General features: G+C 38.1%; 1 long non-coding RNA gene across 10 annotated transcripts in view; it reads right to left on the bottom strand.

Annotated features, from left to right (window-relative positions):
• Window positions 1-23,197, bottom strand: part of LOC26528437 — a 62,458-nt gene extending 39,261 nt beyond the window's left edge. Inside the window, exons 1-2 of one of the 10 annotated variants that reach the window (XR_006357540.1) lie at window positions 22,632-23,197; window positions 19,867-20,109 (exon numbers count right to left, since the gene is read on the bottom strand). This is a non-coding gene — a long non-coding RNA (uncharacterized LOC26528437). Of the gene's footprint in view, window positions 1-19,866; window positions 20,171-22,631 lie in introns of all 10 variants that reach the window. The other 9 variants (XR_006357542.1, XR_006357543.1, XR_004364324.2 and 6 more) reach the window with 9 other exon arrangements.
• Window positions 23,198-24,614: the final 1,417 nt, after the last annotated feature.

Below are 24,614 nucleotides of genomic sequence, written 5' to 3'. Positions count from 1 at the left end.
TAAAAAATAAAAAAAAAATTAAAAAAAAAAACAACAAAAAATCGCACGAATTGCAAATGAGTTGCATATCAAATGATCATTAGCATTTTGTAGGTATTTTAATTGAAAATTTATATGCCCATTGGCGGCAGTCAAACTTTTATGTCAACCGAATGAACTTGGCGTATGGTAAGTGAGCAAGCGTGGGTGCGGGACCAGGGGCAGATGCCACGCGGGGGCGTGTCCAAAGTGTGGACACGCTGTTTTGCATATCAATCTGAAAATCAATTAGAACTTGCTGGCACGCGCCAGCTGCCCAACTTTTTTCATTAAAATTAAGCGCCAGCTGAGAGAAGCGAGTGAGAGTGAAAGAGAGCGACAGAAAGAGAGATTCGCTTTACCTGAGTGGCAAAAACTTTTACAAAAATGTATAATTACGAGCGTTTACATAGAGTTTCGCTTGGATATCTCTCGCCCACAAAGCCCGCTTACAGTTTGCATCACACACAACAAACCAACAACAACAACAACACACACACACGTATATATATATATATACTCATATCCTTTCAGCTCGGGCGCTCAGGCAACGGTTTATAGAGAAAAAATTTGCATAAAGTGCGCATAAATTATGCCGTGAAAAAAAGTTATAATACCATACTTACAGTACCAGAGCCGAGACGACGAGCAACAGCAGCAGCATCCACAGCAGCATCCACAGCAGCATCCACAGCAGCTCTGCTTCTATCTCTGCTCAATAACAAGAAAATTCCCCCATCCACTCAAGCTCTACAACGGAGCTCAGCGTTCAGGTGTGCGTGCGTGTGTTTTGGCCTGGGACGCATGTGACAGAAACTGCGCAACTTTTAAGAGGTGGAAGCTGCTCTGGCAACGACAAAGGCATGGGGGATGGGAGGTGAGGGGGCTAACAAGTCGGGTCTTCACTGTTTACACTTAAGCAAAACAACAACATCGACAAATTTGTTTAACAAAAATTTCATAAAATAATGCAAAAGTTTCATCTGCTGCTGCTATAATTCATGCCCAGGCAGCTGTTGTCGCCTGTCGTTGGTTTTACACTTTCAGCGAACCACCGGGTGTCGGGTCGAGTCGGGTCGGGTCGGATCGAGTAGGACCAAGTCTCGATTGCAACTAGGCAAAAGTTGGCTGGCAAAGCTAAAAATGTTCATCAATTCATTAAAGTGCCGAGGCAATAGAAATTGTTTGCCCATCAAGCTCAATAACAAGCAGCTGTGCCGACTGCAGCTACTACGAGTTAATTTGTCACTTCGAACAGTCAAGCTGAAAAGTTTTCGGCCATAAGCCAAAGTCGTTTTGCTAGTTAATAATCAAATGCATGCTTCTTCAGCATTTTGTGAAACTTTTGATTATGAAAAGAATTTCAACAGAGATTGGCAAGATTGAGAATAGATTGAGAATAGTTGCTGAGGAAGAGGAATATAGAGATAATTCCAATATGAAGAAGAGAGTCTTATATATTAATATATCATTATATCATTATATTAGTTTCAGTTAATATTCAGTGAATCTATTTCTCTCTTTTCTTATAGATTCTGTCACATTCACTTGATAACTCACCACAAACTGAAAGGAAACTTTATTTTTATTTAGACAAAACTTATGGGGCATGAATAAGAGATAGATGTTAATTAAGAGAAGAATATAATCAAGTGAAGGAGACGGGAGTATTTGTTGAATGTACTGAATGATAAAACAATTTGAGCTCTGAACAGCAAAGAGAACGAGAAAAAAATAAATCCTAAGGGAAGCTACAGAATAGAAAATAGAACGAACAAGAGCTAGCGCATAAGATGAGAAACTTTTGTCGAACGACCCTGACTAGGTGATACCTTGAATGCTAAAAGGAAACGAGCAGGAAGTGGAACATAGGTAAGAGAAAGAATGACATTTGAGAACAAGTAGCATAGCTACGAATAGAAGTTATTCTAACTATAACAGAACATAAACTAGAAGAGTACGACGAAGAGGTAGAGCATGAGTAATATAGCAGGTTGTGCTCTGAGTGCCACTGTCTGATGCATGTCTATAGCATGTCTATAGTATTAAAAAGCCCTTTCCATACTGCTCTGCTTAGAAGCTGTATCCAAAGAATAGACGCGGCTAAATATGTTTTTAAAGGCTTATCAAGTTGCTTAAGCTAATCAAATATTACAGTTATACTCAAATACATAAAGTTTAATATCTATTAAGGCAGCAAGAGTTATTAAGGCCTTATACCAATATATATTTTTGCTTCTCCGCCTCATATCGATAAACAAACTCCAAAATATTGCCCTTCCCAGCTTGCTTTACTTCCTTTTCGGTTTTCTCTTTCCGTTAAGGAAAACTTGAGGCATATGCAAATAGCAATTAGAATAGAAAAAGGTTGGGCATTGTCGGTATCGATTTAATCCAAGCAAATAAGGCCCATGGAACTTTTTTCCCGATGCCTTACCCCAATTTCGCTTAGTGCCTCTGATGCAGGTCTTACGGCCAATCCAAAACCAATTAATTCATTGTCTAAGCCAACGGCTGGCCAGTCTCTAGCACCTGTCAGCTGGAGTGGCTGGCGTCCACTTGCACCTTAATTGAATTCGTGTAAGAGGGTGTTCAGCTGCCCGTACACCGCCTGCTGTCTTTCTACAGTCTTCCTGCCCATCCTGCCATGTCCGTCGCGCTTCGTTTTGCCCCGAATAATGAGGACTGACAGGCGACAAGCGTAATTAAATTTTATTTAAGTGTTACATGCAAATTTTTGCTCGCATTTCGTTCGCAAACGGTTCCATTTGAGGCCGACAGGCAAAACACGTTCTCATTTAGGTTTGGTCCCTGTCTTTGATTTGTTTGGGCTTATCTGGGGCCCCGGCCCCGGCCCTGGCCATGGGACTGGGGCTAATTTATGAGCTAGACGAACCGCGGGCGGTCTGAGGCACCTCTTAGTGCTACTTGATTATTGGGGGTACTAATGTCTCACACGCAAAGCCGCTTATTGATTCCACCCCTAGATATTGCGCATACGCCGCGTGTACGCAGCTTTGTATGCCATTAGTGTTCGCAGAAAAGGGACTTAAGCAGAGCCAGAGCCAGAGCCAGAGCTACAGCTTTAGCTACACATGATTATGATGGAAGATGTGCACTGGCCACACAGGCTCTCAAGCGACCCAGACACGCTACCCTTTTCTCCCTCCTCTCTCTCTCTCTCTCTCTCTCTCTCTCTCTCTCTCTCTCTCTCTCTCTCTCTCTCTCTCTCTCTCTCTCTTTCTCTCTTTCTCTCTACCCTCTCTCTTTCCCTTGATTACAAACAGCTGGCACTGACAATGACATATTGTCGTCATTAACACTTTCCTTTTGTGTCTCATGTCTCTCATGTTGCATAAGCATTTTTCTCGAACATCCTCTGCTCTGCTTGAGGAATTTGTTATGCTGCACTGATTTCTGACACAGCTTCTCTATCAGCAATTTCAGTCTGCTGTAAGTGAATTGATTTGAAAACTGAGTCAAGTGAGCAGAATCACTCAATTGACATAGAAATTCAGTTGCAAATGCAGCTCTCAGACTGATTCATTACAAACTGCGCCCAATCGACGCCAACAACAACAACAAAGACGCCCACTATTTAGCCAGAGCCGAGATTGGGAGTAGGTGCTAGTCAAGTCAAGTCGGCAAATGGTTTTAATTTGCCTATTGCCTTTTACATGTGGCTTCATTTGCATAGCTGTCGAGTGGGAACTGCAACCAGCACGCGGCAAACAGGTTCCTATTATTATTTATAATTATATTTGATATACTCGCAGACTGTGCACTCTTTGTCTCTTTGTCTATTTTGAGTAAAGCTTAACCATAGCTGCACTGGCATCAAGTTTTTCCACTTTTCTCATTAGCTTATCTGGCCAGCGTTGCATGTTAATTAATGAGAATTGCAGAGAAAGGCGAGTTTTACTAAGATAGAGAGAGAGAGAGAGAAGGAGAGGGTTGGCTTCTAGATAAAATCTTTTGACAGACATACAGGTGTTTAATTCAGTATTTTTTCATTAGCTTATCTAGATTTTGAATGATTGAATTAAATGAGAATTACGTAGAAAAGTGATGAGTTCTATTGCTAGACATGATATAGCTTTAATATGACTGAAGTTGTTTTCTTTGTAGTTTCATGTGCTTAAAGTGATAAGCAAACAAATGAGAATTATGAGAATTGCATAGAAAGGCTACTTATAAAAAATGGTAAGATGTGTTCTAGGCACTAAGAATTGTTTGAGAAGTATATATAATTATTTTAGTATTTTGTAATCTTAAAAAAAACTCATTAATGAGAATTGCGTAGAGGGGCTATTGATATAAGTGAAGACTGCAGTATTATTGAACCTAAAATACTATGAACAATAGATTAATTTAACTTGATGTTGCAATCTTCAAGAGCAATATTATATATAAGACTTGTCAGCATTTACACACTCTCACAAGTCTATTGCATAAATTTCCATAATCTCTACACAAATTTGTCTCACTAAAAAAACCCCTTTTCAGTGCCTTTACACCTACTGTCAGCGGCTTAACAATATAATTGAGCACACAATTCCAATTAGATTGAAGTCATTTTACAAATTTAGTTAAAGCTGACGCCATCGAGTCGATTGATTCCCGTCTACGCTCCAGTGCATTATAATTAAGAGGCGCTGCAGTTGCTCCACTTTATTGAAGTATTTGTCTGTTGTTTCGCCTCGCCTTGCCTCGCCACGGCTGGGCTTGGATATGTATGTGTGTATATGTATGTATATGTGTCTGTGGGTCTGTCTATCTATAATGCCATTGTCAGCAATAAATAGTCAAGTACATAATACTTATAATTTATTTTTGCATAGCAAATCCAACTTGGCTGCGATATGAGTCGATGCCTGATGCTAAAGCTGATGTTGGATCGTATCGCTCGAGCTGCTCTGCTGCTGCTGCTGCTGTTGCTGCTGTTGCTCTGCTGCCTCCGTCGCACTTAGTTAGATTTATGGCAAAGTCAGTCGAGCAATTTGCGTGGGTAAACATGCACTAAAACTCAATTTAGAAGCAAGCATATATATAAGTATGTGTGTGTGGGTACACATATACATATATTTAGTGTAGCTACAGTGCCAGCGAAATGTATGCTGACACAGCGCGCAATTTAATGCGATTTAAGCGGCGCAAATTGAGCGGGCCACTTGAATGCTTGTCGAAACTGAATGACTGAATGACTGAGAAACAACAACAACAACAACAACAACAATAAAGGCAACAACAACAACAATCTGAACTGATAACGATAACGGCCTCGTATCTTAGCAGACGGCATCCTTGGTGCCTGCCTCACTTTATTAAATTATACACTCTAGATATTCTCTCCAATCTCTCTACTCTCCCTCTCACTCATCCTTCTCCCTTTCTCAACGCCCGCGTACACCAATTAATCCCAACTGGATTTGGCATAAAGATAAGACAACAGCCTGCTCCTTCTTGTCGTCATATAGCTGCAGGGAGAATAGCATAAAATGAAAAAAAAAAAAAAAAGCAGAAAAAAAGTACGTAAGCCTCCCTCTTGGTGGACTCGACTATTGCGCCGCTGCTCCCAAATGTGCCATTGGACAATTTTCAGCGCGTGGCAAGTTGGGCCCGGGCCTCGACTCTCGGCTCTAAACGGCCCCCATCTGCCACTTGATACCAGCAGATAAGTCATTTTTATGTGACACTTTGCCTTAAATATTTCACATTTCTGCTTTTCTTTTTTTTCTTTTTTTTTTTGCCTACTTTTCCGCTTTGAAGCGGCACTCAGCAGGCGCCGTTACATAAAGCAGGCCAGCAGTCTGGCAAAAAAAAAAAAAAAAAAATCCACTCAACTCCCACTCGGTGTCGCATTATGTAGGCGACTGGGCAATGACACTATTCCCGTCTGTATATATACTTATATAGAGAGAGAGCGGGGGAGAGAATGAGAGATATATCTTAAAATGAAGTTCATATTATAATGGCAGCGGCATCTTAAATGGTTTATGATTTGCAGCCAGAGATAAACGCTGTAGCTGAGCGCGAATGACCTTCGCTGGCTAGCTGCAAAGAGTTGCTTAAGCTGCTCATGCTGAAAACAGTTTAGAGATAAATGAAAAACCAATCAAATCTCGACATGTTCTAAACATGGAACAAGTTGTCTGAGCAGTGCATGCACTGCTGAGCATTAGAGCAAACTCAGTTGGAGCAACTCTTATGAGCGCTACACCCAGAGAGGATTAAAGACGATGCTCTGAGTTGTTGCATGTTGATGTCAACCCTAAGAAACGCACAGATCCATGTGTACTTCACGCTCATTTTTGCCCTTGCTCACTGACTCTAAAGTTGGAGTGTTGTCTTGAGTAATTTTCTTACACGTTTCTACTTTTTATGCAATATAACATTTAAACGTTTTTTTTTTTTTTTTTTTTTTTTTTTTTTGTTTTAAATATCTTCTATCCATTTGAAACATATTAAAATTCAATATTACATATTTAATGTAAATAAAATAATTTATTATGAACTATATTTTAAATATAATTATATTAAATTATATTAAATATAAATAATTAAATAAAATACAAATAAATGTATTTCTTATTTCTTATTAAAATTGATTTTAAATATTAAAAATTATAAATATTTTTTTTTTTACACTAAAATAAAATTGAAAAAGTGATAATAAATATAATCTAATCTAATTTAATTTTAATATAAATAAACTATATAATCATTAATTTTAATATACTTTAAATAGATAGCAGACAATCAAAAATACTTTTAAGAATGATTATAAAAATTATAATAAATAATAAAATGTAATAAATGCCCTTTAAAAAATACATATATATTTTGTAATTTATTTATGCATAACCAAAATAATGAAATAAAATCATATTTAATTTTAATATATTTCAAATAGATAGCTGACATTAAAGAATTATTTTTAAAATGTCCCTAATACTTTTTTTTAATTTTTTTTTAAATAATAAATAAATAAATAAAATATATATTTTTGTACTTATGCCAAAATAAATAAATTAAAAAGTATTCGAATAAATTTAAATTAAATATCAGATATTAAAAGATATTATTAATAAATAAGAGCTAAAACTGTCCCTTATTAATTTTTCGAATATTTTTCCATACTAAAAAAATAATTTATAACTGAGATATGTGCTATTCATATTATTAAATATTTTGTAGGCCTAGACATCAGCCAAGTTGCAACCATTCTAAATAGAATCTCAGAGACGACTTCGCTATTTGTCCTGGATGCAGCCAAGCGAATCATATTGGGAGACAGGCGCAGTGCGAAGCATTCGCACATCAAGTGGCCGTCAGTGGAGCCAAGTGAGGCAGTAGTTGGTCAAGTGGCGTGACAGCCGCCGCATCTAGAGCCGAATAGAGCCAAGCCAAAGCTGGCCAGCATCATTTGCCACTTGCCAGTTGCCACATTGAAGCCGGAGGCTGTGGCTGTGGCTGTGCCTCGGTTTGATTGCATTTTAGCATTCGGATTTGGTCAGTTTTTGCAACTTGTTGGCTTTAATGGACTTGACGCGTTGCCCGGCCCGAGTTGGCGATGCAAACAGTGTCGAGATCGCGTCACAATTTGGAGTGCGTCTCTCGGCTCGACTTGGCCAACTTGGCCATAGCCCGGGCTAACTGGTTTCACAGAATTAAGCAATTTATAATTTATTTAGCTTTTATTTTCTGTCATTTGGGTTTCTTTTTTATTTATTTTGATTTTTTTTTGTGGCTGGAAAATGTACTCGTAATTGAATTGAGTGTCAACGCTGCCATGTGGGCAAACATTTCAACAGCTATGCTTAATTATAAGTCGGCGACTTGAGCCCATAAGCTCCGCTCGAGCTCGGCTGGTTGGTTGGCCAAACGCGCATAGAAACTCGAAACAGTCAACACAAATTATGATTGTTATTATTTTTACGCATTATTTACACACCTTTCTGGTCTTGTTTACATTTTGGCTATGTCACAGGCCCACTTACAGCTCCATCTACGTCTTCATCTGCAGCATCTCTCCCGCTCTCCCCCGCTCTCTCACTGTCTCCTTCTCCACTTCACCTGAGCTGGCCTAAGCCGCAGCTTTGCAGCCCGCTCACGTCCGACCGGACACGACCTCGTCATTCTACAATTTCAACGCCTTCTCTGTCTCACCCTCACTGCCGCTCCCTTGTCACCCGTACCCCGTCCCCCCACAACGCTTCAAGTTACATTTGGGGCAACTGGGGGAGCGGAGCGGAGCGGCCATCAATTGACAGCAGCTCAATTTTGTCACGGCTCGTTTTTTCGATTTCCACACTCGATTCTCGATGCTCGATTGTCTCTCGCCCGCACTCGCATTTGCGTGGGCAAATTGTTTCGATCACATATACATACATACATATACATATATGTAGGTATATATATTTTTAAGCGGCTTTTGTTCGCATTTGTTCAGCAAATGAATAAAGCATATGAAATTGAGTCTTGAAGCATTACGGATTTGGCTATCAACATATCAGATGTTGCTATTATTTATGTGAAAAGTAACTAATTCAATAATAACTTTGATTTATGAAAATGATGGGAAACTCTTTGTTTTTCTGTTGACTGCATTTGATGGTGACTAATCGGCTTAGATTCGTACCGGTTCACCAGGAAAAATCCAATTAATTTTTGACTATGATCGGAATCAGAAATGAAAATATCGTGCAGCCGAAAATGAATTGAGATCTGAAGTGAAACATAAATTACTTCTGTATAGTGTTTATTTAATGTATAGAATTCTGTGTTTTCTTAGTGACTTGTCATTTTTGAAGTTTTTCTAGCTCTCTGTTGAACTATAATTTGAATATTGTGCAGCAATAAGTAATTATTTGTATAGGAGCCACACTTGAAGTTGGAGTTGAGCGAGAGGAAATGATGTTCTGTCTCTATCTCTCCTACTCCTTTTGCTGCAGATTGAGCACTCTCTAATGGCATTGCATTTTTTATATCATACTCCACTTTTTTACTTATTTACTTTTCTTTGCGCTCTATTGAAAAATCAAAAATTGATTTCCAAGATTTAAGAAAAACATAAATCGAACCTCTTCAATCCGCTTTTGTTAAATTTTATTCCCATATATGTATTTCATTCAGTTATGCGCTCAATTAAATATTATTTTCATAATATTTTTCAATTAAATTTCGCTCAAGTAGGTTTTTTCTTTTGCACACAAAATCCGTTATGTTATGGCCCCACTTTAGCGAATGCAAATTTGCAAATTTTTTACACTTGTCTTTTACACTAGCATGAATTTCAAATACATTTTACATTTCACATTTCAGATATGATATATATTTATTTTTTGTTGCTGTGAATATATATGTATATTTCAAATTGAATTTGTTTGCTGAATGCTCTTTGGGTTTTTAACAGCATAATAAATAAATTGCTCGCTCGACTGCATGGCAGCCGGCCACAAAAAACAATTTTACAAATTTTTGATGAAAATCAATTTTCACAAAAACTAAATGTAAATATTGTATGTATATTTTTTTCGGTATGTATTTATGTCTATATATGTGTGTATGTCTGTGTGCGAACCATAACGATTAACATTGGTTAATCAAAATAAATATTTGACGCGGCTTTTATGCAAATCGCATTAGGCGCCAATGGTGAGCCGAGAGAGACGGAGACAGAGATAGAGTTAGAGTTAGAGGGAGTCAGCTAGCTGTCTAGTCATTTTCATAATTGGCCAAAATGCCAACAGTAAACCGCATAACTATTAGCCAGCACACAAACTGACAAAATGACAGACAACTGGACAGACGGACGGACGGACATCGGACAGACGGACTTCGGACAGTTGGACATGTCCAGCTGTTGTCCATTTGACTGTAGTGGGGCAAAGTTTTTGGGGCAGCGGTGGCTGTGGCGGCTCCTTTATTAAAATTTAACGCCGCAAAAGCGTAAAATTGCCACATTTATCTGGCCATGTCCCTCTGCCACGCCCCTTGCTATGCGTGCAGCAGATAAAAGTTTCCATACATTTTTTTTTCTGTGTACACAAATTGACTTTTGATGTTTCGCGGTTGATTTTTTTTTTTTTTAACGGTGCGTTAAAAGTTTATTAAATTTTTAAGTAATTCGCATTCGTGCATTGCCATAAAAATAATTTTTCAATTATGCTGCTGAGAGGGAGAGAGAGAGAGAGAGACAATGGGTGTGAGACAGTTGTTAGTGCTTTACAGGCTGCTGCGTTGTCCTCGTTTAATGAAGTTTTAAATGAAGTGCGACAACTAACGAAGCAAGCGAGAGAGAAAGAGCGAGGGAAAGAGAGGGAGAGAGAGAGAGAGTAAAGGATGCCAACTGCGCTGTGACATTTTGTGGCAATAATGTTGGCAGCAGCAGCAGGGGTGGGGCAGTTGGGGCCAGGCAGTAGCTGCCACACATGGCACTGCATGAAATTTTTGGCAGCACAGGCATAGCGAACCCAACTCCTGCTCCTGCTCCTGCTCCTCTATTGGTCTGACTGGCACAGCTTCTGCTGTCTGCCTCGACCAGGCCTGTGCAACGAGCTATTAACGCAACTATCGCCAGACTCTTGTATCAGCGCGTGTTGCAAACGATACAGCACAATCTGTGCAGACACTTGCCAGCACTCGCTGAAGCAAGGGAAAACTGTTTGGTTTTTTCTTTTCTTTTTTTTTTTTTTTTTTTTCATTGCACTGCGCAGCTGCTTGCTTTAAAATAGTTGAAGCTTGAGGAAATTTCATTTTAAAAATATATAAGCTTTATGAAGCTGTTTGTATTTTATGTTTATTACATATTTCGAGAAATTTTTATGCTTCTGAATTTAAATTTATTTTAAATTATATATAATGTTTGATATTTGATTGATTGATTTTAAAAATATAAAATATATATGAAATTCGATTTTAAGTATATATAATATATTTTATTATTTTTGCTTATAATTTATAGTTTATGTATATAAATAAAACATTTGTTATACATTTAAAGATATTAAAAAAAAAAACCTAAGTAAATATTTACAAATTATTTTGTAAATAAAATATATTTTTAATAAGATTTAATAAATATAAATTATTTTGCATATATTTTAAAAATATTAAATGTATTTTTAATAAAATTTTTATTAATTATTAATAGTATATGAAATGTTTTAAAAATAAAATAAAATATAAAATAAAATAAATAAATATGGCTCTATATTTTTCACAAAATGTATGTTCCTTTTGTTGCTAAAATAGTGCTTATATAACTTTTAAGCACAGCTCGCTGACAACTGTTCACCTCTTACTCACTCATACTTTGAAGGAAAACGAAAGATCAGAGAGCAACCGATTGCATCGGTTCTTCAACGAGCTCTTGATCGAACAGAAACCTTTTTCTCTCGGACCTTTTGGTTGAGTTGAGTGTTCGCTAAGCTAAGTGTGTGCATGTATATGTGATTTTATTATGTGCCCACCTACTAATTCTCACTGTGCGAGCGTCAAACGTCGCTCTGCCTAAACGATGTTTGTTAAACGATCGTCACACGAATAAATCAACTCAACCGAAACAGAACGAGAAGAACCGAAGGCTTTTATTCAGAGCGAGAGCGATTCTGACGTATTATATGATTTTATTCGGTTGATTTCTCAGTTAATATCACCGATATGCATAGCATATTTATATACAGAGTTTCATCTTAACTTCCATGTAACCAATAATTAGTTAATATTAATAGTATATATATCTTTTATAATTCCTATTCAGACTCAAGTTTAGTACACAACATACTCAAAGCTCTTGTTATATATTATTATCTTTATCTTTAGTCGAAAATGTCAATATATGAGATTACAAATTTCCCATCTCTACTAACCAATCTGCCCTAAAAATAAGTCAATAAAAATATATAACAAATGCCAAATCAAAAAACCCGCTGGAAAATCCACCAATATCAGTCAAAACTCAAGATAGCAACATAAATAAAGATATAGGCGAAGACAACTGGCGCTTTCTTAACATTTGAAGATTATTTGAAACCACAAGAAATAACACAAATAACTGGAATTTTGTCGCTCTATAATTTTTTCGAGCAAGTGTTGCCATTTGCATTAAAACCATCAACGATTTGCATAATAAACCTGAACGAAACACAAAACCAAAGCACAACAAAAACTGAAACACGCGTTAATTTTCATTAAAAAGCAACAAAAATACACATTTATAAGAAGAGAGATATGCACATATATATACATATGTATGTATAATACAAATACGTATTTAGTTAGCACCTCGAGCTGCGTAGCGCGCTATAAAAATACCAAACGGCCAGCCAGACAAAATAGACAATTAATTATGGGCTACAAATAATAACAATAAAAATTAATAAGCATTAATATGAGTTATGAAATATTTAATGCGCTCCGCAGTAGCCCAAAAACTTTCTCGTGCACATAAATTTTTGTGCTCTATATCATTTCCATTTGCTGCTGCTACAAATCACGGCAATAACAAACTGCAAGTAATTATTATTTATATTAGCTAACTTCTAGGTGCTCACAGAGCGAATGGCTGTGTGCGTGAGTGTGTGAGTGTGTGGGTAACATTTGCTCTGCGCGTTGCCAACTATTTCGCTTATCTTTGTCGCTTGCTCTTGCAAAAAAGAATAAGTGAGAGCCTCGCAGTCGGGCGTTACCGACTGCAGAATACTCAGCCAAGCCCCAAGCACAGCCAGATCCCACATACAATTCGTCGCCCCCAATACTAGCATTCTACTATGATTACTGTGATATAGGAAAAAGCTATTTTTGCCACGCCCCTAGTGGGCACATCAATCAAATCTTGGCACTATAATTATTAAATGAACAGACGCGCGAATAGACAGCATAAAGCACAGCAAGACACACATTGTACAAAACCAATATACCCCTTACACAGAATGAATGAGTATCGAAAGTTTTGCACAAACTTCCACACGGCAATGGCAACAATAATATCAACAAATTTTTACAGCGTCGTCGGCTTTTTGTCTTTGAAACACATACGCACACACACGCACACACACACACACACACACACAGTCTAGCATCGTCTAGGGCGCTTGAGTCTAGAGAGAGAGAGACTGAGGGCAGACGCAGCCCGTTTGATTGGAATTCGCTCGCAACAAAAAATAGAAAAGAAACAAAAGCTAAAAAAAAAACTAAGCTAAAAAAGCTAAATTGGCATCGACAGATCAAAAGGTGCCGTCGTCACAAGTGTTAGACGACAAATAGTCTGAGGGCTCCCGCCACATAGCTTATTATTATCTTTTATTATTTATGCAGATGTCGATGACGGCCTTGCATAATCACCTAATACATATATATATATATATATGTATATATATTTGACCTGCAGAGCTTGATTGGCGTTTAAACTGTTTTGATCGCGTATTGTCAGCATTATGAATTTGGCCAAATTTACCATTTGGACGAAAATTGTTTGCCTTTGATTGATATGCATAATTAATGAAGCGCAATTACTCTGCAGCAGGAGGAGCAAGAGAGGGAGGAGTAGGAGTAGCAGCAGCAGCTGTGCTGCAATTGTGCTTCGCAGAGACTAATTGCAATTGGCAACAGCTGAAAGAAATCAAGTCAAGTGGAACTTGGAGTCAGGCACTCGTTGGCCTTTTGGCTGGACATATTTGGCATTTTTGTTTTTCTGTTTTTTGCTCACTTGACAAAGTGTGCACAGGTGACAGAAATTAGCCAAAGGTGTTGACTAATTGAAGTTGAAAATTGAAGAGGAATCGAGCAAAAAAAAGTGGCGAAGCAGAACTTCGTCAAAGAACATTTTTGGCTTCACATTCAAGGTAGAGTCTTGGCTAACAATAGACAAACACTCAATGAAATCCCATCTCTACTCTAAAATCCTATTTCAATTCTATCCTAGATTCATCTTTTTCTATTTTTACCGAGGGTAAGGCTGAGCCACTCAATCACCTAATTGGAAAATTAATTAAAGTGAAAGCCACGCTTCCCCATACTTAATCAAGGAAATGTCAGCTGGGCTCGTTTCTCCTCCTGCCGCTGCGTATATTTATAATTTCGAAATTAAACGATTTGCAAAGTGCGTAGCAGCCGGAACTCAAGCGAACTGAGAGTGATCCATTGAGCCCGCTCGACCAATCAATCAAATTCAGCAGCTCAACGACAACGAGAAGAGCTGTTCCATTTGTGAGAGCGACTACCTAAGCCAGCCCCTACTTTAGTTTAAGCTGCCCGCTTGATTACCGTTCAGAATTGATTGATTAAATGCCGTTGTCAACCGACTCCAACTTCCTAGCCGAGGGAGTCCCGCAGTGCTCGTCTTCCGTCTTGCTGTCAGCGCTTTTGTCAACCGTCATCGAAGGCGACGCTGGCGACGACGGCGACGGCGCAGACTGCGGGTAATCCCCTGGGCTTCAAGCGGATACTAGGATGCTGTGAAAAAAACACATGTTTGCATTTTAATTTAATTACTTACAGCATCGAAGGAGAGCAAGAGACACAGCATCAACACCAATACACACACACACACACTCACACACACACAGTGACAGACACTCATTCACTCCTACACCAATTTAATTGATTAATAAAGAATTGTCAAACCGAAGCAAACCGAATTTTCGTTCACACGTCCCATGCTGTAGGCGCGCTGGCCCTCAACATTGACAAGGGTTGCCAGATGGCAGTCAGATGTAGCGCCGAAATGTGACTGAATTATGTCCATGATAATGGCACTCGGGGAGCCTTATGAGGTGTCTCATTTGTATGTGTCAGCTTGGAGTTCAAAGACTGCTCTCATTTTACAAAGAGGGGAGGCGCTTAATGAGCAGAGTTGCCAGATTGATTCATACGAGTAATGTGAGAGGAGAAAATGCTCTAAAGAGCAATGAATATCATCTATAAATATAGTTTATGCAGCTAGAAATGTTTAAGGGTTTGCTTAAGAGAATTGAAAGTGTTGCCAGACTGTTAAAATATAACAAAATAATTATATCAGCTGCTTTAAATGGTGGAAATATTAATCCCTTAGTTACTTTAACTAGTGAGAGAAACAAAATTAAGAGAACAAAATCTGGAACATTTACCAGATTGCCAAAACTCAATTCGACTTCACAATACTTCAAACAGAGCTGCCATATATAAAATGGAATGGGTTTTTAATAAAAAGAACTTGGAAAAATATTTAAATTACCCACAAATTTCCCTATGAATTGTTAAAGTATATTCAAACAGTGTTGCCAGACTGTGAAAATACTTTTAAAAATATACAACCTTTTGCATAGCCAGTAGATGCAGTTAAATGGGCCGAAACGTATGTTTATGTATTTATAGTAGTACCTTAGAGCACCTCTGTCTATATAGGCAATCAAAAGTAAAACATATTATAAATCACACGCTGGTGTTGCCACATTGAGTGCAGCCAATGGCTGCAGTTAGGTTAAAAGTTTCATTTACCTTCATCGTAAATCTCAACCAACTGTCAATTGCTCGAGTTCTATGGCACAATTCAGTGAGTGGTTCTTCATAAATCTCGGTAGCTGCCCCGGAGGCGGCCTACAGAGCCAACCGTAGATTACCCAACGCTCGAACAAAGTTCTACAGAACTTATCTGGCGTGTCCCCATAATTGGCTACAACTAAAATTACAAAATCAAGTATTTTTCGAGCTGATAAAATAAAATAAAACTTTTCGGTGTGTGTACATAAAAATCAGATTAAACAACTCGATATAGCATGTGAAAAGCTAAAGCCGCACTCAGATAACTCAGTGAAGCGAGTGCAGGCGGGAGAGCGCCCACAAATTGAATCTAATCGTGCGGCTATCTATGTGTAATTACAATTAACTGAGCGAGGGAGAAACTAACGAGCAAAAAAGATAATGAAATATATGTATATACATATATACAGATATATAATGATTGTGTGGGCCGAGATAAGCTGGGCGACGGCAGGTTCATGTGCTCGAGCAGGTGGGGAAATGTGCCAGATTGGGTAGCCATTGCGGTAGCCCCCAAATACAGTTGCCCATTTTGGTAATCAATCATTGTCAATGCCGTCAGTCGTTGCTGTCAATGCGGTTAAGGGTGCAGGGTGCAGGGTGCACGGGGTGGGCTGCAGGGGCTGGTTGCATGGGCTGACAGCAACTTAAATTGCTTACAACTATGTGAAACTAGGGGCTGAAAAGATCTCTTAAATTGTGCGAGTGAAAGGCGAAGGAAATGAAAGGAGAAAAGTCGCTGGGAAAAAAGGGAAAATGAGGCCAATGTATGGTGGCAGAAACTAATAAAAATCAAAAAGAAATCAAATTAAATAAGCAACAACAACAGCAACAGCAACGAAAGAAGAAGAAGAAAGAAGAAACAGTTGAGAGAGACGCATAGAATAATGACAATAAAGCAGAGCAATTACAGCAGAGCTTGGCAGGACGGCGATGCGATAAAGGAAGACGAAGGCTAAATTAAAGCGGGACTCTGATAAATTTCCAAAGCAGACACAATGAAAATTACAACAATAACAACAACAACAACAACAAAGGAGCAGAAGACGAAGAAGACGATATAAAAATGCGTACAGCCAAGTAAGAGGAAAAGTCAAAGGAAAGCCAAGAAAAAAAGGCAGGCGGAAGGAAATGCCATTATGACGTAAATGTGCTAAAATAAAACAACATGGCGGACAACGACAACAACAACAACAACAACAGCAGCAACAGCGACGACGACGAACCGTGTCGAATGCGAGCAGAGCGCCCCGTAGCGCCCAGAGAGTATAGCCCTAGTCCTCTAGCTATGTGTGTATGAATGTGTTGCTCTGTGTGTGTGTGTGTGCGTTTGGGGCTAATGTCAAAGTCAATCTTGGGAAAAACGCGTAGCGCATAAACATACAACAAAATAAAGTACAAGGCGACGGCAAAGGCAACGCTAAAACCAACCCCCAAAAATCGTTTTGGGGACTCGAACCCCAAAAAAAAAAAGAAGAAAACCCGACAACTCGATTTTTCTTTTGGCTAAAGAAAAATTACCGAAATTAAAGCAAAAGAAAAACAATTTTCCAGCGTACGTTTTATTTATTTATTTTATTTCTCCTTTTTTTTTTTGTCCTCTCTCTCTTTTCCAGTTTCTCACATGTGCAAAAAGGGTTAGGTGGAAATCCTTCAGAGAGCAACAAGAGAAATTGTTTAAAATTGCAAACTGTAAAGTGGCAATGAGCGCCAGATGAAAATGTTAAACACGTTTTCCGATTGTTTTTATTTCCCTTTTTTCCTGCTGTCTGTCGTTTGTGATTTGTCTAGGTGAAGAGCCCCAAGCCGCAACACCAATAAAACAACAAAAAAGTAAAGAAAACGACAACAAGAACAAACGAATAAACGAAAGCGAAAAACTTTAGCAAAATAGACGAAGTTTTGATGCTCTAAGAAAGAATATTATGGTTAATATTAAATGGAAGGCAAGACATTTGAATTGATATAAATAAATCTCTTTTACTTATGATAGTTTATTTTTATATAATTTATAGATGATTTATAAATATATTTATTTATTAAAAAAGTTAATTTATGTATGCATGTATTTAATTTATTCATATGTATTCATTTATATTTTGTAGTAAAGAAATGTATAATATATTTATTTATACCCAATTTTTATTTTTTTATATATGTATTTAATTTATTCATTTGTATTTATTAAAATAAAATTTAAAATTTGTATTATTAAAATTGTAGTATATTTTTTTTATTTGTATAATATAATTATGTTTATATTATTTAATTTAAATTAATTTAATTTTTTTGTATTTTTATATACTTGTTCTTAAAATCAAATACACTCAATAATTTGTTATTTCTGCATCAATTCATCAACTTTCTCGATCTGGCAACGCTAAACTCGGACAACTCAAGCTGAACTCAAGCAACAGAAAGCTTAATGATGTAACAAAAACATTTTACAGCATTCATAATTTTCCTGTTGTTTGAGGAAAATGTATTGTGAGTGTTGCCAGAGTTTTGAGAGAGATTAGGATAAATTGCTTAAATTTTGGAATATTATTTGAAGAGATATAGATTATTATTTTGGTTTTACTATTAGTCAGCAGACGGACTCCGGCGTAGAGTCTTCTTTGAAAACTTTTGCTGCATGCAGCATAAACAAACTTGATAACAAAGTTAACATATATAGCCGGCTAACGGTTATTGCGATAACTGCAAATACTGGAGCAATGGCTGCAACGTCTACAATTTACCTCTCATGCTCGTGCTCGCTCTCTCCTCTCTTTCTCTCTGGCCCGCAGAATTTTCCCTTTTTTCTTCCTTTTTTTGCCTGCAGTCGACACTTTTGGGGGTGGTTAGATAAAATGTGGAAATTGTTGAAAACGTTGCCGAGACAGAGCCGGGCACAGAGCCTCCTGCATCGTTATGTGCCCGGGTTCGACGGACTTGGACGCATTTTGGGGGTGGTTGGCTAAGGTGCGAGACGCCGCCATTGACGTAGCTCTTATGCTCCATGTGCCATGTGACCATGTCCTTGCCAGTCAGTCAGTCAGCCAGCCAGCCAGTCTGCCATGGCAGTCTGTGTGCCGCCGAGCCTGTGGGCCTGGCAGGCATTTTCAAAATTTTCTTTCCGCTCGCGCTGGGGACGCAGCCGAAACAGAAATAATAACAACAACAGCTTGAAGAGCGCCAGCAACAATTTTCGCCACTCATAAAAAAGGAAATTTGAACTTGGCCTGATGTATGGACGTCCGGGCCAAAAAAAAAAACCAAAAACAAAAACAAAAACAAATTGTAGAAGGAAAACTGCCAATGTGGACGACCACTGCGGCAAGCGAAATGAAAATGCCAGACGGTAGCCCTGATAGCCAAGCCGTATAGCCACCGGGTGGTGCGGCACAGGCACAGAGGCAAAGCCACAGCCGCACAGCTACTGCAGCAGCAACCACAGCGTCGAGAGAGAGAGAGAGAGAAAGAGAGAAAGGGAGCTATAGAGCGAGAGAGGCAACAGGAAGAGCAATGAATTTCACTCGAGAGTTGGTGAAAGTTGCCCTTGAATAGTGTTTGGGATTATTTGTAGCGCCCTCTTCTCCCCTGTCGCCCCCCGTCTTTGTCCTTTGCCCTTATCCACCTCCTTCCGTCACTCAAGTCTATTTTCCCTCTAGTTCTGGCAGCCAATTGAGTTCGTTTTTAGTGTTTGCAGCCGAATTGAAGTCAACAAACAGACTAGAGACGACAAATAAACTAGAAATTTAAGCTTGCCACATGATTTAGGAGTAGCAGGGTTTTAATAGCTAGTAGGCACTGTATTGACAACAAACAACTTTGATTGACATTAGGATGTTTCTTCTGAGGAAGGGAAAAAGTCAAGGTCTTTGAATTTGGAATAAATTATAATCTATCTTCTTCATTACGTCTTCCACTCAGTTAACTCTAAACTCTTTCCATATTTTTAAATGTTAAACACCATTATTTTTTAATTATTTTAAATATTAATAATACATTTTAGAGCATCAATCTTCTTCAATTGGATTTAATTATAATTTTATATTTTAAATATAGAATTTTATTATATTATTTATAAATTAAATATGGGATTTTAATTTCAGATTTGATAAAAAAAAATAAATAAATATCATATATTTTTTTTTTTTAATTTGTTGTTCTATAGTCAATTTTCATTAAAATTAGGATTATTTGAAATTTCAAATAATTTTTATCTCTAGATTCAACCGAATAACAAAAAAATCTGTCAATATTTTCGTTTAGGAAATACTTATTATGGATTTTTATAGGCTTAAGAACTTATTAGGATTTTTAAATATGAATAATACTTACCAATTTTTGTATATATTGCAGCTAGATAGTGGCGCAAGCATTCGCATATATTTTTATAGATTTATATTTATTCGATAGGGTTGTTTATATGATAGTTATTGCACTTTAGTGAAGTTGAAAGATTTATGTATATTTGTATGTCGTATACTTTTTGCATTAGCACAAAACGGAACGGAACGGTTGCGATTGCTTCTTAATTATTAAATGATGCGTAAAACATCGAGAGAAGATTTATGATGATTGCTGAAAGTTTATATTGTGTTTTTATTCGATTATTGTTTTTATTTTAATCCATTTTGCGGACCTGTAGAAATATTGATTAGTAATTGCCGAGCATTTGAATAAAAGGAGAGAGAGAGAGAGAATGAGAGAGAGTGGGAAAGCGCGGGCTAGCACAACAAAAGCCGGCTACAAAGAGGAGCAAAGATAAACGAGGTACGCACGTGGCAAAACACAGACACACACACGCATAGCACACACACACACACAGCCAATAGCAAACAATAAACAGAGAACGCCGAATGGCAACCAGGTGCGAGCTTGCTGGTCCAAAAAGGGAGCCAAAGAGCAAACAGTAAAAAGCAAACGGTAAACGGCAAACGCCGTTGTCGCTGTCCCTGGCCCTGGCCCTGGCCGCCCGGCAGGCTAAACAACTAAATCAAATCGCAGCCAAGTGGCGGACCCACAAACACACACACACATACATACAACAAAAACCAGCTGGCAACGCTCTAGTCCCTATACCCCCAGTCACCTCCCTTCCCCCCTCTTACATTTTACGTTGAACAATTCGAGTCCGCTGCCCGGTTGGCTGCCTCTCAATGGGCTCTGGGGCAAATATTTTAAATGCGCAGATTTTTGGCATGTTTTAGTGGCAGTTCACGTTTTGAATTGTTGAAAGAGACTAGGAAACTGGGAGCTGGGAGCTGGGCACAGGCACAGGACGTGAAGCAACTCGTTTCACTGACAATTTAATACAAAAAATGCCAGATATTTCAAAAGGCGCACAACAAATGCCAACAACAACAACAACAAATTTTAGTTTGTCATGTTGCTTCTCTGTCTCTTTTTTCCCTTCTCTAAAGTGTTTGTTATAAATAAAAACATATGATAAAACTAACGGCAAATTGCAACTCTTTACGGCATGGCTAACAATATATGAGCTGAATAAACATTTCTGGTAACAAGCCAATAAAGTTTTTATATAAAAAATATAATGAAAACTAACAAGGAAAATATAGATGAATTTATATACTTTTTAAACTATATTTTTAAAAAAGTTTAGAAATATATAAAATTGAAAATTGAGAAAGAAGAGAGACTATATTATTTAATTTAAAAAAATGATTTTTTGTTTCATATATAATAAAAGTTTTAATCTTTTTAATATTTTTCAATTATTTTTTTATATAAAAACTTGTTTAAATAAGCTGTGTATGAAGCTAATTGGAATGTGATACACCTAAAAAGAAGAATGCTAATAAGAAATATTTTTAAAATAGATTTATATATGTTTATAAATATTCTAATAACGTATTCTATTTCTTATTTAATGTTTATTTTTTGATTTCCCTTCAATTTCTCTTCATATAAAATACTAAAAAATAAATTTACCATTACGATATCTTATAAGAAAAGTATATATGTATTTACACAATTTTTTTAAGGAGTTTAGTTTTTCTATTACACTCCCTTTATCTCTATGCCTTAATTTCCATTTAATTTCTCTGCATATAAAATACTATAAATACCATGCCGTTATTTCCCCTGAGCTTTACTCATTCTCACACATGTACGCCCTCATACATGTGTGTATTAGAAATTTCCCTTGACTTTTAAATTGTTGTTGCACTTTAAAGTGGCAACCCCATTCAAGCAATGTAAGGAGAAGGAAGGATTCGCTTTCCGCTTTGCCCGCTCTCTTTGCCTGCGTGAGCTCCCTTTTCCGTTGCTGTTGCTGTTGCTGTTTCTGTTTCTGTTTTTGCCTTGCCAGACTAACTCAATTAAAGCAGCAGACAGAAGTTGAGTGCTGACTGCCAGCCAACATGCAGGAGCGAGACCGCATATACAAAATAGCTACTAGCCCTTTGGCTCATAGAAAAATATGCATTTTAAATACATATATAGATATATACATACATACATGCATGCACAAGTGTAGATGCTAGATGTTTGTATATTTTTTTTCTATATTAAAAATATTTTTGCCGGCAAGTTTAAATTCCGTTTTGCATTCAGTTAAAGCTAAACAAAGCGTGTCTGCTGAAATTATCTAGATACTTTTTGCAGCCAGTAACACCAACAACAGCAAAAACAAAAAAACAAAGTGTGTCTGGCATGTCTCTAGCTGCTGCTGTTGTTGTTGTTGTTGTTAGCTCGTCTCGTAAATACGCTAAAACGACACAAAAAAAAAAAACGTTATTCGTAGTCTGAGCTGGCGACAGAGACGCTGCAGTTGCCGTCGCCGTCAACATTCGCTCTCTTTTGCTTTGTTTGTGTTTGGTGTTGTCGTTGCGAGTTTTGTGCAACTGTGTTTTGTTCCTGCTTTTGTGCTTGTTTCTTTTTTATTTGATTTTTGTTATTTTTTTGCATTTTCCGTCAATGATTTGTACTTCACTTTCATCAAACAGCTGCGCTCCACAAGCGCACAAACTTTTTTGCTATTTAGATATACACGCACACACATATAGGCACAGACACGCACGCACACACACATTCTAGCACACACACAGAGTAGCCAATGTTGGCAGGCTTTTGTCGTTTACCGTTTGGTTGTTTTGTTTTTTATTGATTTCTTTTTCGTTGCGCGTTCGCCGCCGTTCGGTTTGCAAATGCCGCCAAAATTGCAATCAAATGCAGTTTTTATCAGTTCAACTGGCAGCTCCTTCCACTACGTCACTCTCTCTCACACTCTCTCAACTATAAAACTCCCACATGCGACGTCAGCGTCGACTGCGCTGCCCCTGCTGGCCGCTGTCTGTTAATTAAACGCGCGACGTTTTGTTATTGTTATTAACACGCCGTACGCTTTGTTATCAGCATTCGCCGCCGTCGCTGCTGCTGATTCTGCTTATGCTTTCGCGTTTCGCATTTCGCATTTACGCATTCTTTTACTTCTCTAACACACTGCAGCCACCGACCGACCTGCTGCCCTACGCGCTGCTCTGCTGTTGTGCGTTAGCGTTTGCTGCGCTGTTTGCCGCTAATCGCTTTGGTTTCTGCCGCTTTACGTAGTTTTTCCGGTGATTTCCACTTGCTAACTGACATTTCTAGCGACTTTTCCAACCGGACCGCCGTCTGTGTCTTCGTCTATCGTGCACATCGCGAGCGCGTCGCCAAAAAGTGCGACAAAAAGAGCACAACAGAGAGAGAGCGAGAGCGCGAGAACAAACAGCTGTCTATTGCGCCGGTCACAATCCGAAACGTTTGCGAATTGCGGTTGACAGTGCTGCCAACTCGTTAGATATTTTGTGCGTTAAATTTGAATTGGCTAATGGAGATGAGCAGCGAGGAGAGTTTAAATGGTTGGGAAAGTTTATTTAAATACAAGTTTAATTTTTTGCTTTGTATTTCAATGCAAATAACTTACAAACGTAATTTAAAAATAAAATATTTTTATAAATCCAATTGGATCTCAATTGGGGAATTTGGAATTTGAAACATTGCAATGCGCATGAGCTGAGAGTGCATATATTTCCTATTGTCCGCTTTCTCTGTAATACACGCGTAGCAAGCACCAAGTACACAAAAACAAAGCGCCCCCAGCCCCCTGAAAGGACCCAGCTAGGGGTGGCTTTGTAGCAGCTATGTAAGCAGGTTGTAAGACCTGCCGGCCGGCTCACTTGTGGTCAGCTACCTAAAGGGTCGAAATGCTTCTGTTGTTGACAAATGCCACTGACATTGGCGACTCTGTTGAACAATATAGTCGAACGATAAAAGCAGCCAACTTTGTAGTAGCTGAAGTGGGCTAATAATCAAACCAGCACTGAGTCGTAGCCCTATAGATGATGATATTGAATGATATTGAAAAGCGCAAAATAGTCTAGAAAAATGAAAAATGTTCAAAAGTATGGAAATTCCTTTGGGTTTGACGAATATACAAGCTACCCTCACATACACAGACATTTCTCAGTATTTTTTTTTCAAAGAAATTTCCCTCGATTCCCATTTAGTTGGTCTGTTTATGTTTTTAGTCCGTTATGATAAGCGTTTTGGCCCCACCTCCAGCTTAATTGCTCAATAAATCGCCGTTGGCCAAATATTTTTCCAACAATTTAATTCATTCATGCAATTGTGGAGCGAACACCTGCGGCGCTATCGAAATATGTTTGCATTGCAATTAGAAATTGGGAAAAAAGCAATTAGAGTGATGATGTTCAAGGAACTTTTCAGTTTACCACACGCTATTTTATGGCCGAAAGCTTTTGTTTGTTTACCGACCTATTGCGACTATGCGCCAAAATATCGAGGCCTGACTGTTGGCCAATTAGTTAAAATGCCGGCAAGACGCACTGCAGCAGGTGGACAGGGTGGCCAGAGTGGGCGGTGCAGGTATGTAGGGGGGGAGGGGCTGGTGTTGGCCTGGACATGAGATACTCAACGGGGGCGGCACTCAATTTGCCATTTTTATGAGGCGCTTGAGTTCAAATTAAGAAGAATGCGGTTTCACTCTCTGAATACCCCATGGCAATTGAAAGCAAATAAAAGGGGTATATTGGTTGTTGGGTGTGTAAGTAACTCAACTCATT

The sequence above is a fragment of the Drosophila mojavensis genome, unplaced genomic scaffold (assembly GCF_018153725.1).
Source record: "Drosophila mojavensis isolate 15081-1352.22 unplaced genomic scaffold, ASM1815372v1 contig_74, whole genome shotgun sequence".
Lineage (NCBI taxonomy): Eukaryota > Metazoa > Arthropoda > Insecta > Diptera > Drosophilidae > Drosophila > Drosophila mojavensis.
This window is presented reverse-complemented; position numbering and strand designations above follow the sequence as displayed.